The sequence below is a fragment of the Perognathus longimembris genome, chromosome 2 (assembly GCF_023159225.1).
Source record: "Perognathus longimembris pacificus isolate PPM17 chromosome 2, ASM2315922v1, whole genome shotgun sequence".
NCBI classification, from domain to species: domain Eukaryota; kingdom Metazoa; phylum Chordata; class Mammalia; order Rodentia; family Heteromyidae; genus Perognathus; species Perognathus longimembris.
The window spans coordinates 18019562-18034166 of record NC_063162.1 but is presented as its reverse complement, the minus strand read 5'-3'; positions in this window follow the sequence as shown (position 1 = coordinate 18034166).

Here is a 14605-nt window from a genome sequence, read left to right as displayed (position 1 = left end):
ATTTTTGTTTTAAACCACAAACTTTATAATACAAACATTAAATAAGTTCAATAAGGCTGGGAATATGGCCTAGTGGCAAAGGTGCTTGCCTCCAATACATGAAGCCCTGGGTTTGATTCCCCACACATATATAGAAAACAGCCAGAAGTAGTGGTGTGGCTCAAGTGGGAGAGTACTAGCCTTTAGCAAAAAAGAGGCCAGTGACAGTACTCAGGCCCTTAGTCCAAGCCCCAGGACAGGCAATAAATAAATAAATAAATACATACATACATACATACAATAATTGTCAATTTTTCCATTAACATATTTCAATAAAATAATAACTGGAACAAGTAGAAATAGGGAGACATGACAATGATGATTATATACTAACACTGAAGGTTTGAGAAAAATAGAAGATATTTTCTATTTTCACCTCCACAAAATTTTGTTTCAATCATTTCAGATTTTGGTTTTTGGTGCATATATACTTAATATTGTTAAGTATGTTTGAGGAACTTGTCTTTTCACCATTATATTGTATTTGTTTTTCATCTCTGCTCTAAAGTATATTCTACCTGATAACCATTCCCATTTTTTAAAATTAAGTAAGGTCCATAGAATATCATTTTCTTCCATTTTTTTCTTTGCCTTACCTATGTACTTGTATTTGAAGTGATGTTTCATGAATAGTATATTTTTAGTTTGGTCAATGATTTTCCACTGGTATGTGTGTTAGTGTGTGGGTTAATTCTATGTGCCAACTCTATTTAATTAAGAGATCTAGACCATTTTTGAAAGGTATTCATTGCTCTGTTGAATTGAAATCTGCTATTTTGTAATTTGTTCTTGGTTTGCTTCTATAGTTTTTTTTCTTTTGTTACTTTTCATGGCCTTTATGGATGGTGTTTATTATTTCATTTCATATTTTTTATTTGCAATATGAATATTCTTCTTACTTTCTTTGAGGTTGATTTAATCTCTCCAACTTGTAAAATACAATTGTCTTAAATGTTTCCCTTAAATGCATTGGATGATGCTATAATTCTTGATTTGGAAACTTGTGAATATAGCTCATTAGGTTATTAGATTTACCAAGTCAGTCATATGTTCTTTCCTCTTTGAATTCCCAAGCCTTCTATCACTATTCTTGCCTTTCTTATTTAAAACAAAAATGCTTCCATTAGCTGTTACTTAAGGATAGATTTTCTGTCAACATATTTCCCAGGTTTCCTTTGTCTGAAAAATGTCTCTCTTTTGCTTTTTTTTTTTACCCTGAAGGATAGAATTCATAGTCAATAATTCTTTTCTTCCAGTATTTGAAAAATGTTACCCCACTTCCTTCTGGCATCATGGTTTTAGATAAGAAATCCACTGTCATCAGAATTCATTTTTACTGAAAACCAGTGTATCACGTCTTTCTGACTACTCTCAAGAATATTTTTCCTTATGTTGTATTGAAAAATGTAATTGTGACATTTTAGCTTTATTCATTTTATTATTGACAGAAATATACACTAGAGGGTCTCAAGATACTTTCATTCAGGTGTATAATATACTTTCATCCAATTCACTCTCCTACTCTTTCTGATCCATCATTTTAACCAATTATTAACAGGTTTTTATTATTCTATTTTGTACCTATTTACAAAATACTGTGATCATAGTCAGTCTCTTTTTTCCCCTCACAACCTCCTAGATATTTAAACTTTGCACTCGTGCCCTTTATCCTTCTAAATTTGGCCTGCAAGAGAAAACACACATCAATGATTATATTCAGCTGAGACAATTTTACTAATACTGTTTGCCTTTTACCAAAATTATGTTCAGATTTTAATCCATATTTCTCTGGCTCCTTTGCTTATTTTAGAGCACTTGTTTTTCTTTTGTAAGTACCTGTTGGCAGCTCTGGGCTAGATACTCCTGCAATGAATTGTTGGGGACCTGGAAACCCAGTAACTCAGTCTTCTCTTATATCTCAAATACCCACTTTGTATGGTTACCACAGTTCCTTACTTTGTACAGTATTCCTGGTCACTTGCTTTTTCACAGCCAACCAGTGAGGGGGGGGATGGAGAGGGGAGAGAGTGGGAGAGAGAGAGGGAGGGAGAGAGAAGGGGATAGAGAGAGAGAGGGAGAGAGAGAGAGAGAGAGAGAGAGAGACTAACAGAAACAGAGGCAGAGTTCAATAAGAAGGATATTTCCATTGTAGGATACAACATCACACAATCACAGGTATTCCACCAGCTCTGGTATATTCTATCAATTAGAAGCAAGTTACAAGTTCTGCCTAAACTCCAGGGAAAAGGATCACATAAGGACATAAACAGCAGGAGGTGAGAACTCTGTACTTTTGGCTACACAGAATCAGAGTCAGTCAGACTCCGGTCAGTAAATTGAATTAGTCAATGTACAAATCACTGGCATTATCCAATTAGTCCCTCAGTAGAAAAGTCAAATTGGGTATATTTTCTATTCATAACATGCAAAATCTAGGAAATAAAGGGAAATACATTAAATAAAAGGAACTTCTATGATTGAGAAAAATAATCCTATTTTCTTATATATTTATCTACCTTGGTAAAACTATGTATTTGAGAAGTTAGGGAAAATTAAAGGTTAAATAAGTGAAGCAGTTGTGATGCCTCCTGAAGTTCTGCTTCAGTTCTCATTATCTCTGAGTATCTCTGTCTCCATTCGTGATTTCTTTTAGATGAGGTAGAAAGCCTTTGACATTTAAAATGCATCACTCTAATCAAATCTCCATTCTCCAGAATGATTTCAGAGAATGTATTAGAGGCCTAAGGAAAGTCATGAATGTCTAACATCTCAAGCAGGAGGTTAGAGGTAGGGAAGAAAACAGGAGGTCGGAGGAAGGAATTTATCCATATATGTTTGCCAGCATTTGAAAGAACAAATGCCTTAGGCATTTTTAGCATAAACTATTTGAGTAAATAAAGCATTTTCATTTTTTGCCACATCCTAAAGCCAAATTCAAAATTTTCTAGGGCATGAGAAAAAATTTTGTGCAAATAAAAAATGTTTCACTGGCCAGGAAATAGGTGTCTGCATGTCTTCCTTGATCCCAAATTGTGACTAGATTAATGAACTGCAGGTATTTAAGCTGAAGATTTGGGGTCATTGCATATCTTACTTGGGAAAAGAAATCTCTTACATTCTTTATACCTCAATTACATTTGGTGTAAAATGAGAACATGGACTTGTATCTACATTTCCACGTGCATGCATGAGCTCACTGATCTGTGCCAAGTTCTCCCTAAAGATAATAGAAAATTTAGATCTTTGAAGATAATAAAGAACAGGCTGAGCTGTTCATTCCTCCTCCCCCCATTGCAGGAAATTATAATGTTTAGAAACTTCTGATTCTTGAGTGTCTACTGTATACAACATGATGTTGGGGTGAGTCTGTCCTGTCTTCCCAGCTCTGTAAGAAACATATATAAGAAGATTGAGGTTGTGTCTGAAGTAGGAGAGGCCTGCCTAGCAAGCTTAAGGTCCAGATTTCCAATTCTGGTACTAACAAAACAACAAGAATATGAAAAAATTCATAGCTGCTTTGTAAAATCCTAAAGTATTGAGTTTCAAAAGAAATAGTTGTTGTTTTCATGATGATGGTTGTTAACAATTATTAATATAAATTACCCACCTCCTAAATTGTTCACCTTCTCAGATGAAGAAGATTATAAACAATTGATTGGGCTAAATACTTAAAGAAGTTTGAGCTGATGAAAAACAGAGACATAAAAATTGCACATTTAACCTTAGAATGATTACATCCTGGAATATGTAAGGAAATGAATGACATATAAGAGAGGTATCTTAGTTCTTGCAGGGGGAAGTATAAAGAAAATGAATGATATAAATAAATAGGATATTATAAAAGAAACTATCCTAGCCAGAAAATGAAAAACCACAGATTTTATGAATTTTTTATTGGTAATCTTCATATCATTTCTAGGAAGGTTTGTCACATAATGTTATAATAAGACAGTATTCAGCTATATAGAGGCAGGATTTATGTAAAATATGAATTTATAAGGCTATAAATAATGAAAACTGAGCGATACTAAGTAATCATATTCTCTTTTTTGTGGAGTTGAAAGAAGGCTTTGTCAGACATTGATGTCAACATACTACAGTTTAATAAAATGAAAACTTCAACTTTCTTTCTGGATACTTGCATAGAAAGTATGAAAGTAAGTTTAAGAGATTAATAAAAGCTAGCATAGTCCTAATTGATTGAAGCACTATGCCCAAAGAGTAATTGCAGATAGGGCTTGGTCCACAATCATCTTGATTAATATTTTTATAAGTGATTTCCTGAAGATGGCATAGGTCATAGCTATGGAATTTATGTTGACATAAACCCAGTAGCAATGTTAGAGAGGATATATACAATCATTAGGAGTTTAAATTAACTAGATTGAATAGTAGAAAAACCGCAAATAGTAATAGATTCGTCCAATTGCACTTCCAGGAACTAAACCTTCATTTTGTAGACAAGAAAACTATGCTATAGGGATGTAATTTTCTGTGACTCACCCATATGTTTACAGGAAAGAAAATATGATAACATGGGATGGATTATCTAAAGCAGTTATTAAACGTCAATAAATCATAGTACTAAAAAATAGAGTAGAAACATATATAAAACAAATTACCAAAAGGACCTACAGCCATTTTTTCCTGAATAAAAAGTTCTAAATATTAATAAGAAGGTACTCATTTCCACAGTTCTCCCTCATACTTTCCATAACTTTAAAAATACATATTACAAAGGTGTTTATAAAAGAAAACACAGAAATCAGGTTTTTCTCTACGCTGATGATTTGTGTCTGAAAAATGATCCCTATAGGGCTGACTGAATGCAATGCAGAATACCTTTATAAAGTAAATAGATGTGTCAAAATTAAAGTAAGAAAATTTATGTGCTTGTCATATTGACTATAGAAGTGAAAAAAACACTCTGCAAGTGTAAATTCCTGGGCCAAGGTTCACTGCCATGAGAACTTGATGTTATTATTAAATAAAGCAAAATTATGTGACAACACATGTTTACTTATGTCAGACACTTTGAAAGGGGGAATAAAAGGTAACGCATTTAGTATCATCACAAGGACAAGAGAAGTCAAGAGTTGAAAATTTGCTCTAAGGAAATGGCTGCCTCTTTGTCCTAGAGAATTTCACCACAAAAATATCCTTATCTATGAACCCATGAGAGGCAGAAAATTGAGCTCCTATTTACTATTGGCAATACTAAGATGGAAAGGACAAGGGTGATTATATCTGCTGAATAATTAAATATTTATTGCAACTGCATGGATATCGACCTCAGCAAAATTTATTCTCTCATTTCTTTTTCCTGTCTCCATTGAATAAATTTCACTGAATGTTTATCACAAGACAGTAGAGTGATAAGTGCTAGCGATACAAACATAAATGAAATTCAGTCCTCATACCTAAGGATTTATAACTCTTGAAGACACATAAATCTTCACCACTATGCAAGAGAGCATGGTGAGTTATGAAAATTGGCTTCACTGGGTAAATGAGGAGCAGATGAAGGCAGGGATTTAAACAGATTAGTGAAGTAAAGACAGGGTTTATTAAGGAACAGAGAACATTAATCCAGCCATTAATATTCTCAGAAACTTATTCTGAGGCTTCTAAAAAAATTCTGCTTGACAAAAGAGACCTGAATTTATACTTTTGCTTGAATAGGATTTTAGTAGTTAATCTACAACTCCGTATTCCTAGGTGAAACCATCAGAAAAATCTAGCAATACCCAAGTCCTGTCTCAAAATGCACCACCACTTCTGATTTCCTAAATAACTATAGGAATAAGAACTATAGATATTATGGATCACTCCCAGACCCCTCCCCAAGCCAGTTCCCACTCAAACTCTGTGTAAAGTTTTCTTTGCCCCTTTGAAAAAAACATGAATCTCACCTATTGCTGTATGCCAGCTACATACTTGAATAAATAAGAGACACAGTAAGAATGCTAGACCCACTTCCAGTGTGGAATCTGTATCACACTGTTTGAATCCAGGACACACTGTTACAGTACCTGAGAAATCCAAAACACATGTAGGCGTTGCAATCATAGTCAAGCAAGAATTGGACAAGTTCATAACACCTCCCCTTGTGTAGTCTGAGTGGGGTGATAAGTGAGAAACCACAGGAGATGTTTCTGGTAATGTTTTCCTTTCAGGGAATAGTGATAGAAGGATGATATTCTACTTCAGTTATAAGTTGAGACTACAATTTAGAACTCCATTCTGCTTACTCTTTGTCTTACCATGTACTTTCATATGACAGTCTTCTTAGATTAGATTGAATTGATATCGTAATTGAATTTGATCCAGGTGGTATTTGAGTTGCTATTAACCTCCTCTCATTCAAGTCTTCAATTCTCTTCAAACTTTGCCTCCTAGTCTTCAATATGAGGAAACACAGCAAACAGGAATGTGAATTTAGTGTCTGAAGGAGATTTGGGGGAATATGCCTGACTTTATGGCCTAGGTACGTTTTTAATATTGGAATATTTTTCATGAGGAAAAACTGGCATACTACATACAAAAGTCAATAATTATCTCATAATAGTAAACCTCAAACAATTTTAGAGTAGAAAGGGAAATGTATATGTTGTTAAACCACAATTAATTTCTCCCTCCCTCCCATTGGGAGACAGTTTGAGTGTGTCCCCTACAGACACAAGTGCTTCACAGGTGCTTGAATTTTAATGGCCAGTGCAGTGTTGTTGAGGCAGTAGAATCTTTATGAAGCAGAACCTAGTGGGAAGTGATTGCTTCATGACTGTCCTCAGGAAGAAATGAATCTTAAACACTTCTGTGGGTTAGACAAGCACACATTAGTTCCCAAGGGTAGGGGGAAACGAAAGCCTTGCCCCTTCCTGTTCTCTGGCCTCTGTGCAAGCTGCATGCAACAGCGTCCCTTCCCACTTCTCTGTGATGTGGTGACACAGCCAACACACCTGTGAGATGCTCTCTAGTTTTCCAGGCATTTGAATTGTGAGTCAACTAAAAGCCTTTACAAACACAAAATACCCTAAGGCACTTCAGGCAAAAGTAATAATAGCAATAATCATTGTTATAATAATAATATTAATGGAAAGTAGTTTTAAGGAAGTTTTGTAGCAAATTGAATAATCCAAAGCAAGGCTCCCATGAGCCACTCTTTCCTGCTGAAATTATTTGCTAATAATTTTCTAGCCAGACAATCAGTTGAGAATTTATTTCATTAATGTGGCTTTACCTATAATTCAATTAGCAAAGAGTAGCTACTTTCAGAAAAGGTTGGGCAGTTTTGCTAGCTTGAAAATCTCCACCAGAAAGGCTTTGCTTATTCCCAACCTATTTCTCCATTGGAAGTTAGCCCTGATGCAGAGTTACGTGGACAGAGCAGATGCCATTTCAAAAACATTCCATTCCTAACAAAAGTATGCATTTCCCTGGAGAGGTCCCTGTCACATATCATTCTCTTCAAACTGAGTTCTAAATATATTTACAATCTGCAAAAGGGCACTAAATGAATTTTATCCACTGAGCACAACATTATGGCCCTAGTCACACAACACTGATTTTCTAGAAGAGTCAACTAAATCTTATTTGGATTTAAAACTTGAAATTGCTGTCCATCACTTGAGATTAAATATGGCTTGATTGAGTTATACACTACATTCCCATCCTTCATGCTCTGTATGCATCAATTAGCCATTTCCTTTAGAGCTGACCTGCTATGTATGTTCTTTGTTAATATTGTGGCAGACTTAATAATCCATTAAGTTCTAATTATCTCCTTGTATTATTAGAAACTGTTATTCAAATTGTGCACTTAAGTGGTGTATTTTGTTTCCCACAGACTCATACTATTTCATTTCAACTTTCTGTATTCCTTACTACTATCCATGAACCCATAACATTGTATTCAAGTCCACTGATCAACTGGTCCTTACCACTCTACAAGAGATATCTTGGTACATGATGATGAAGAGACGATGTTTCTCTTTTGAATGTAATGCTGTCATAAAATTGTATATTCTCTATCACCAGTAGAGTATCTTTCAGACACTTGCTATACTTCTCCATAGAGTTAGATGCTTTGGGGGTCTGATTTCAATCCTTCTGGTCCTAAGACCTTTTGACTGAGTTTTTTTTTTTTAAAAACACATGATACTAAATTTGTCTTAAAAGTAACAACATCAAGAGAGATAGTTACTTAATTAGAAGCTACCTGATGACTGAAGAACCATGAAAGTGTGACTCCATTTTTAGTTCAATTCCAAACCTGAAATGATTCTTTCCTAGAAAGAGTCCAGAAAGGGACTTTCCCATTGGCAAGTGTTGATATCCTAGTCACCAAATAACAGTGCCTCAAGCCTTGCTCTGTCAGAAATGAGATTGATAGCTAGGTTTGATGGAAGCTATTCAAATAAAAGTATAACAACACAGAGGATAACTACTATATTGCTCCTTATGCATGAAGTTAAAAAAAAAAGAAGAGGTGAATTTACATGTGGTGCAGAGATTGGCTTTGAAGGCCTGAAAAGTTGGTGTTTTGGAGAGATTGCCTATGCCGTTCTGTTTCAGAAGGACCATCATGGTGCACAATTACATATTATGTGACCATTCATTGAGTTGTATACTTGTAACAGGTGAATTTTCTCTTTTATACCAGTGAGATTCAAATTTAAAACTTTACTTAAAACATCTACTCTGATAACTAAATCTGCCTCCAAAGAATTGCGTCCTATCTCTGTCACCTACCCATACTTTGTTAAAGCATAAAAGGATGATTAGCCTTCATTGATTTCCCCACTTCTTATTCTCTGCCCTGCCTTGTGACTGTCAAGCAACAATTAAGTTACACCCTTCTCCCTCATTCTCTGCCTTCCTGATTTGGCCAATGGGAAAGAACAGACCTGGATGGGAGTGTCTTTGGCCCTCCCCTGGGCTTGCCTGGCTTTGGTTCTAATTTAGCAACATTTCTTTAAATGACCAGAGTTATAGAAATGACTTTCACTTGGGTTTCTATTTATCTTTTTTTTTTTTTCTCAAATTTTTATTATCAAACTGACGTACAGAGAGGTTACAGTATCATACGTTGGGCATTGGATACATTTCTTGTACTGTTTGTTGCCTTGTCCCTCATGCCCCCCTTCTATTTATCTTATACCTCTTTTTTTCTTTCTATTGTCCTAATAGCATCTGAGGACCAGAGTTGTTGGTTAAGGAAAACGTGATTTCCCAGGCCTAAGGATATGGGGGTCAAGCTCTCCATACCAAATATGACACAGGATCCATACACTAGGATTCTGAAGCAGGTGGCAGTCTTTTATGGAGGAGCTGCTGATCGGTCCTGCTCCCATATAAACCTGCATTATGAACCCAGAAGCCTTCATTTTTACATTATTACATGACTTATTATCTACTATTTTTCCTTATTGCATCTCCCCCCCCCCCCCCCGCCACACACACACCATGTTCCTCTTCAAGGTTGCCTCCAGAAGACAAACTCCTCTCATCAGTGCCCATCTATCTAACTCTCAACCAGTGTGCTGCTTCTTCAAGAAAACTGGAACAAGATTCTTAAAAACAGCTATCTCAGCTTTTAGACCCTTACTTTTATAATCACACTAAGGGACTAAAGCATACAATTTTCATGTCTGGCTTGTTGCTTTAATTACTAATCAGCACCTGGCCTCTCACTTCTCCCAGTTTCTCCAAGTTCTTGGTCACATTTTCCAGAGATTCACTATCTTCCGGTGCTTCCCCTATCCCTATCCCCACTTCTGTACATAGTAACTTTTTCAGTTATTTTTCACATGATCTGTCATGTGTTCTATGAGGCTGACTGACACAAGTGACTTGTGTTGGTCTAACACTTGAACAACGTTGAAAAGTGTTGGTATAATTCTTATATGTCAGTAGAAGAACTCTGCATTTGACTCTCATATTAGTTCCCTCAGACACTGGTAATTAACCACTGTCTGAATGACTTATGTAATATACATGCCTTTTCACTCTGAAGTAACAAGGGTCTGATCCCAGCAGGTCTACTAACTTTTAGTAGTTCCTTGGTTTCTGGTATTGCAACCTCCTTCTTCATATGACATTCTCTGCATATGAATCAGTGTTACTATTTTTCCATTCTATAACGGTATCAATCACAATGAATTTAAAAGATCCAACCAATTCCAGAATGGCTAAATCTTAAGTGCTTATATTTATAAGGTCTCTACTTCCAAATAAAGTCATATTCTTTATTACTAGAAACACACAACAACCTCACAGAAGTATTTCCAAGTAAATTGTCTATGTTTTGATCTTTCCACACACTCAGGAGTTGTGGTTATATGGTTCTCACACTGGTCCACTTGGACAAGACAATACATCCAAAGGACCACAGTGGTTTTCATTTTTTTCAGTGAAAGCATTCCAGCAAACAGAACTGAGAACTGTTGTTCTCAGAACGGTAGCTGTCAGGTTTAAAATTACAACTGATTCAATGGAAGAGCTATGGTGTCTGTCTGACATTTTGTAAGCATGTCTTTTTATGGTGATGTCCAAAACAAAGCCAGGTCCCCAGCTCCAGGGATTCATTTAATTTCCATGTGAATGACTGAACCTGGGGGTTGTCTTCTCAATATCAGAAACCATTTACACACCTCTCTTAGAGTAGTAAGTACTTCATTGTTCTTAGACTTATGGAACTTTCTGTGGCAAAATGTAAAAGCAGAGCAATTTCCCAGAGCCTGAAAGAATTTATTCTTACCTAACACTAGTAACTTAAAAGCACAATCACCTGATGTCCACTCATGTGTGATGAGTCTATTTTGACACAGACACATCACCTCTCCCTAATGTGAACGCATTCCTACAGAGGAACTGATTTTGAAACCATCTTCTCTTGACCCCTGATAAAATCAGGCTGTTTAAATCATGGCTGGGTTCCAGGTGTCACGCTGCCAAGGATGACAGGGAAGAGAATGTAAAGAATAAATTTCAAGGTTCTCATAGAGTTAACCGTCTGTGCTATAGTGTAATAGACCTAAGAGTCCAGAGAGCCAAATTTCATTTCTGGCTTAGATGTTACTGTTATTCATAACATGGAAAATGATTTAACTTCTCTGTGATTATTTATAGAAGATCAGATAATTATATTTCATTTTCTGCTGCCCATCTTCTCTGCATGTTTAGCTAAGATTCTAATCGCAAAGGTGGTAGTCTGATTTGGAATTCCATTTATTATAGGAAATCAGGTTGAGGAGGAAGTTGCCCAAGTAGTAAAGCTTCTGGCCCAGAGAGCAAAAGGTCCTGAGTTTAAACTGCAGTGCTATCAAATAGGAAAGAAATAAAACTGGAAAGAATAGGGAAAGAGAAAGGAAGGAAGGAAGGAAGGAAGGAAGGAAGGAAGGAAGGAAGGAAGGAAGGAAGGAAGGAAGGAAGGAAGGAAGGAAGGAAGGGAGGGAGGGAGGGAAGGAGGGAGGGAGGGAGGGAGGGAGGGAGAAAGGAAGGAGGGAAGGAAGGAAGGAAGGAAGGAAGGAAGGAAGGAAGGAAGGAAGGAAGGAAGGAAGGAAGGAAGGAAGGAAGGAAGGGACAATTGTTCAGAGAAAGCAAAACCCGCTTTGAGTTAAGCCACCTCGGAATGCTAGTGCTGGTACATTGTAACTGTAGTGTCCTAGATAGATTCATAAATCACTCTGAGTTACAAATTCTTCATCAGTAGAAACTGAGGTAAAAATACTTACCTTAAGGGTTCTTAGGAGGATTACAGGTAATATATGCAAAGCACTATGCATCAGTTCTCAATCAAGAGTGATATAAATCTCTTAATGTTTAAAGCATTTCTAGAAGCAGGAGCTTCTGAATGTGGAACAGATTTAAATAGCAAGTAAAAATAAAAGCCATAAACATCGGAGCTTAACCAAACAGAATTTTATCTCAGTGCCATTTCTTTGCTTCCAAGGAAACATCTGATATAAAATGTTTGACTCATATTGACCTTTTAATTTCTGCTTCTCCATTGTCCTGAATTGAGTTAATACTGGCTCTTCTTAGCTTTGCACTACTTCCCTATTGTGACACCAGTCCATCCCTGTCTGTGCTCTGCTCTTTTTAGCTATGAACTTCTTCAGTGAGCGCCTTGGTGCTTGTTTCTGATATATGATATGATTGCTGTCTCCACAAATCCTATTTTTTGTCTTAATTCTAGTATATTTAAACTGAAAATGGTTTATTTGACCACTTCTAAAACCTCAAATGAACAAAACTGAAGCATTGTGTTCACAGCTTATCTCTTGGTATCACCAAGAATATTATCAAGCAAAACTCACTGCTAAGACAGCAGCAGCAGCAGCAGCAGCAGCAAATTGAAATAATCAGAAAAATCAAAACCAGATTGAAAGGTAGTTGTAAAGGCCATGGTACAGGTGCCTATGTAGGACAATATTCTGAGCAATTCTCTATATCTAAATTCAGTGGAGAAAGACAGAAACAAAAAATATCAGGAGAAAAGATTAGCCACTGTAATAATGAGTCTGTCATTCTCACACCCTGGCAAGCAATTGAAGGACATATTCTGCAAATAGTATAAAGATGGTAAGGCTGTGACAATCTGAGTAGAATGGCCAGTCTAGAATCACCAAACCTAATGTTGCATTCTAGATAGCTACAAACAAATTAGATTTATTCATCAGGGCAGTCCAAATGCCTAAGCCACTCCTAAATTGGCCTAGAGGTAAGAGAATAATCTTAATGATGTATGACAAGACTTGCATTTACAAAATAATTTCAATTACCGGGTGCATTAAGAAACCACTTTGCAGCTGTTAGAAAAATTTACCAATAGACTTTAAATACATCTGATGCAAAGCTCTCCCTTTCCCTTTCCAATTCTGATTTCACACTAACCTGTAGAAACCAGCTGAGGACAGTATCCAGGAAGGAGGGCAGAATGCTCCTGGGGAAATCTGGATGAAATGGAGCAAGGAAAGCTTTCTTCCAAATTAGATAATATTTCTTTTTAGAAGTGCCATCTTGGACCCAAAAGGATGCTTCATTATGTATATCCACATAAGCAAACTCTTGACTCAACATGCAACCTTCACTCTATGTGTAGCTCGAAGGTTGTCTGAAATATCCTCCCAGTGAATTCCAATTTCCCCAGCCTGGCATTGGAGATGGTCTGGGAGCAGGCTGTTATGCAAGTCTCAGTATCAGGCACACTGTAGTAAGACCTGAAGCACTTTTGATTCTTCGCCACACCGTCACAAAGTGGGTAGCAGAGTAGCGGGGTTAGTTATAAAACTGCATTGTTTGAACCTTAAACTGAAAATAAAACCTTCTAAAATGGTTCTTTGAAATTTTATAATGTCACATTTTTAAAAGTGATTAAAATGGGACCCTGCCATATGAAAACCTTGTGTTTTTAAATAATACACTGTTCCATTCACATTGTTTTCTAGTAGCATAAAAGTTTTGAGTTGCTTTTCATGAAAAACAGTCTTGAATTCTCTCCAATTATCATAAAGCCAACACATTCTATAAAGTCTAATTCAAGTCTCCAATGTTTTATCAATCCTTATGTAGGCATCTCAAATCATTTTTATATACCCTTTCCTCATCTATCCAGCGAAATAGAACCTCTCATTCTGATCATTACATTGGGCTGTTTCCCTGCTCACGTGCCTCCAGAAGCAATCCTATGATCTCAATCAGAAATGAGAGCTCTTTGACAACCTTGGTTTTTAAATCCCTTTGTCTTCATTTCAATCCCAGTGCTATGATCTTGACAAAATAAAATGAAAAAGATAATTCCCATTAATACATCCTTACATAATAAGTACTTACATTCAGTGCTCTCAAGAACAGAGTGTGGCATGGCCATGCTGCTGTAAGGAGAATCATAAATACAACTTGGAAATCAATACAAGTCAACATAAGTTGTGGCATGAGAATGAGGAGGACAGTAAATCTGCTTTCCTTAAATCGAATTTATAAGGCAGCTTGAAAAAGCTGTATGTATGCATGCATGTGTGTGTATGTGTGTGTGTTTGTTGGTATGTGTATGCGAGAAATTAGCTTGTTTTCTTAGGAAACACTTAAAACATCAAATAACAAATGCTATGAGGTAAAATGCAAGTGTACTGATTGCTGTAAGCGAACAGGCCAACATTGGGGACAGCAAGATACACAACGTGGGCACTGGGCCTGTCCACTGGGCCCACTCCACTGTGTTCTCACTATGTTGTCATAGCAATATGGCACACCAGATCCAAGTTTCTTTTCTGTCATGATGAAAAGAGGAAAAACGGAAGAGGACTTTCATTGAATTGCATTATATGCTTAGCCCTGAGAAACAATTACTGTGGCCAGGGCATAGTATTCTGATCGACTAGTTTATAAAATATGTCCCCTGGAGCTGGTGACAACTGACTCTTCAGAAAACCTGCATGCTGAGAGGAGAAAAAACAAGTCCCTCTGGGGAAAGATACAATGCTATTATCAGAAAAAAAAAAAAAAAAACTGACAAATGACTACAGGAGAAAAAGTGATTAATTGGTAGATATTTACATCAATA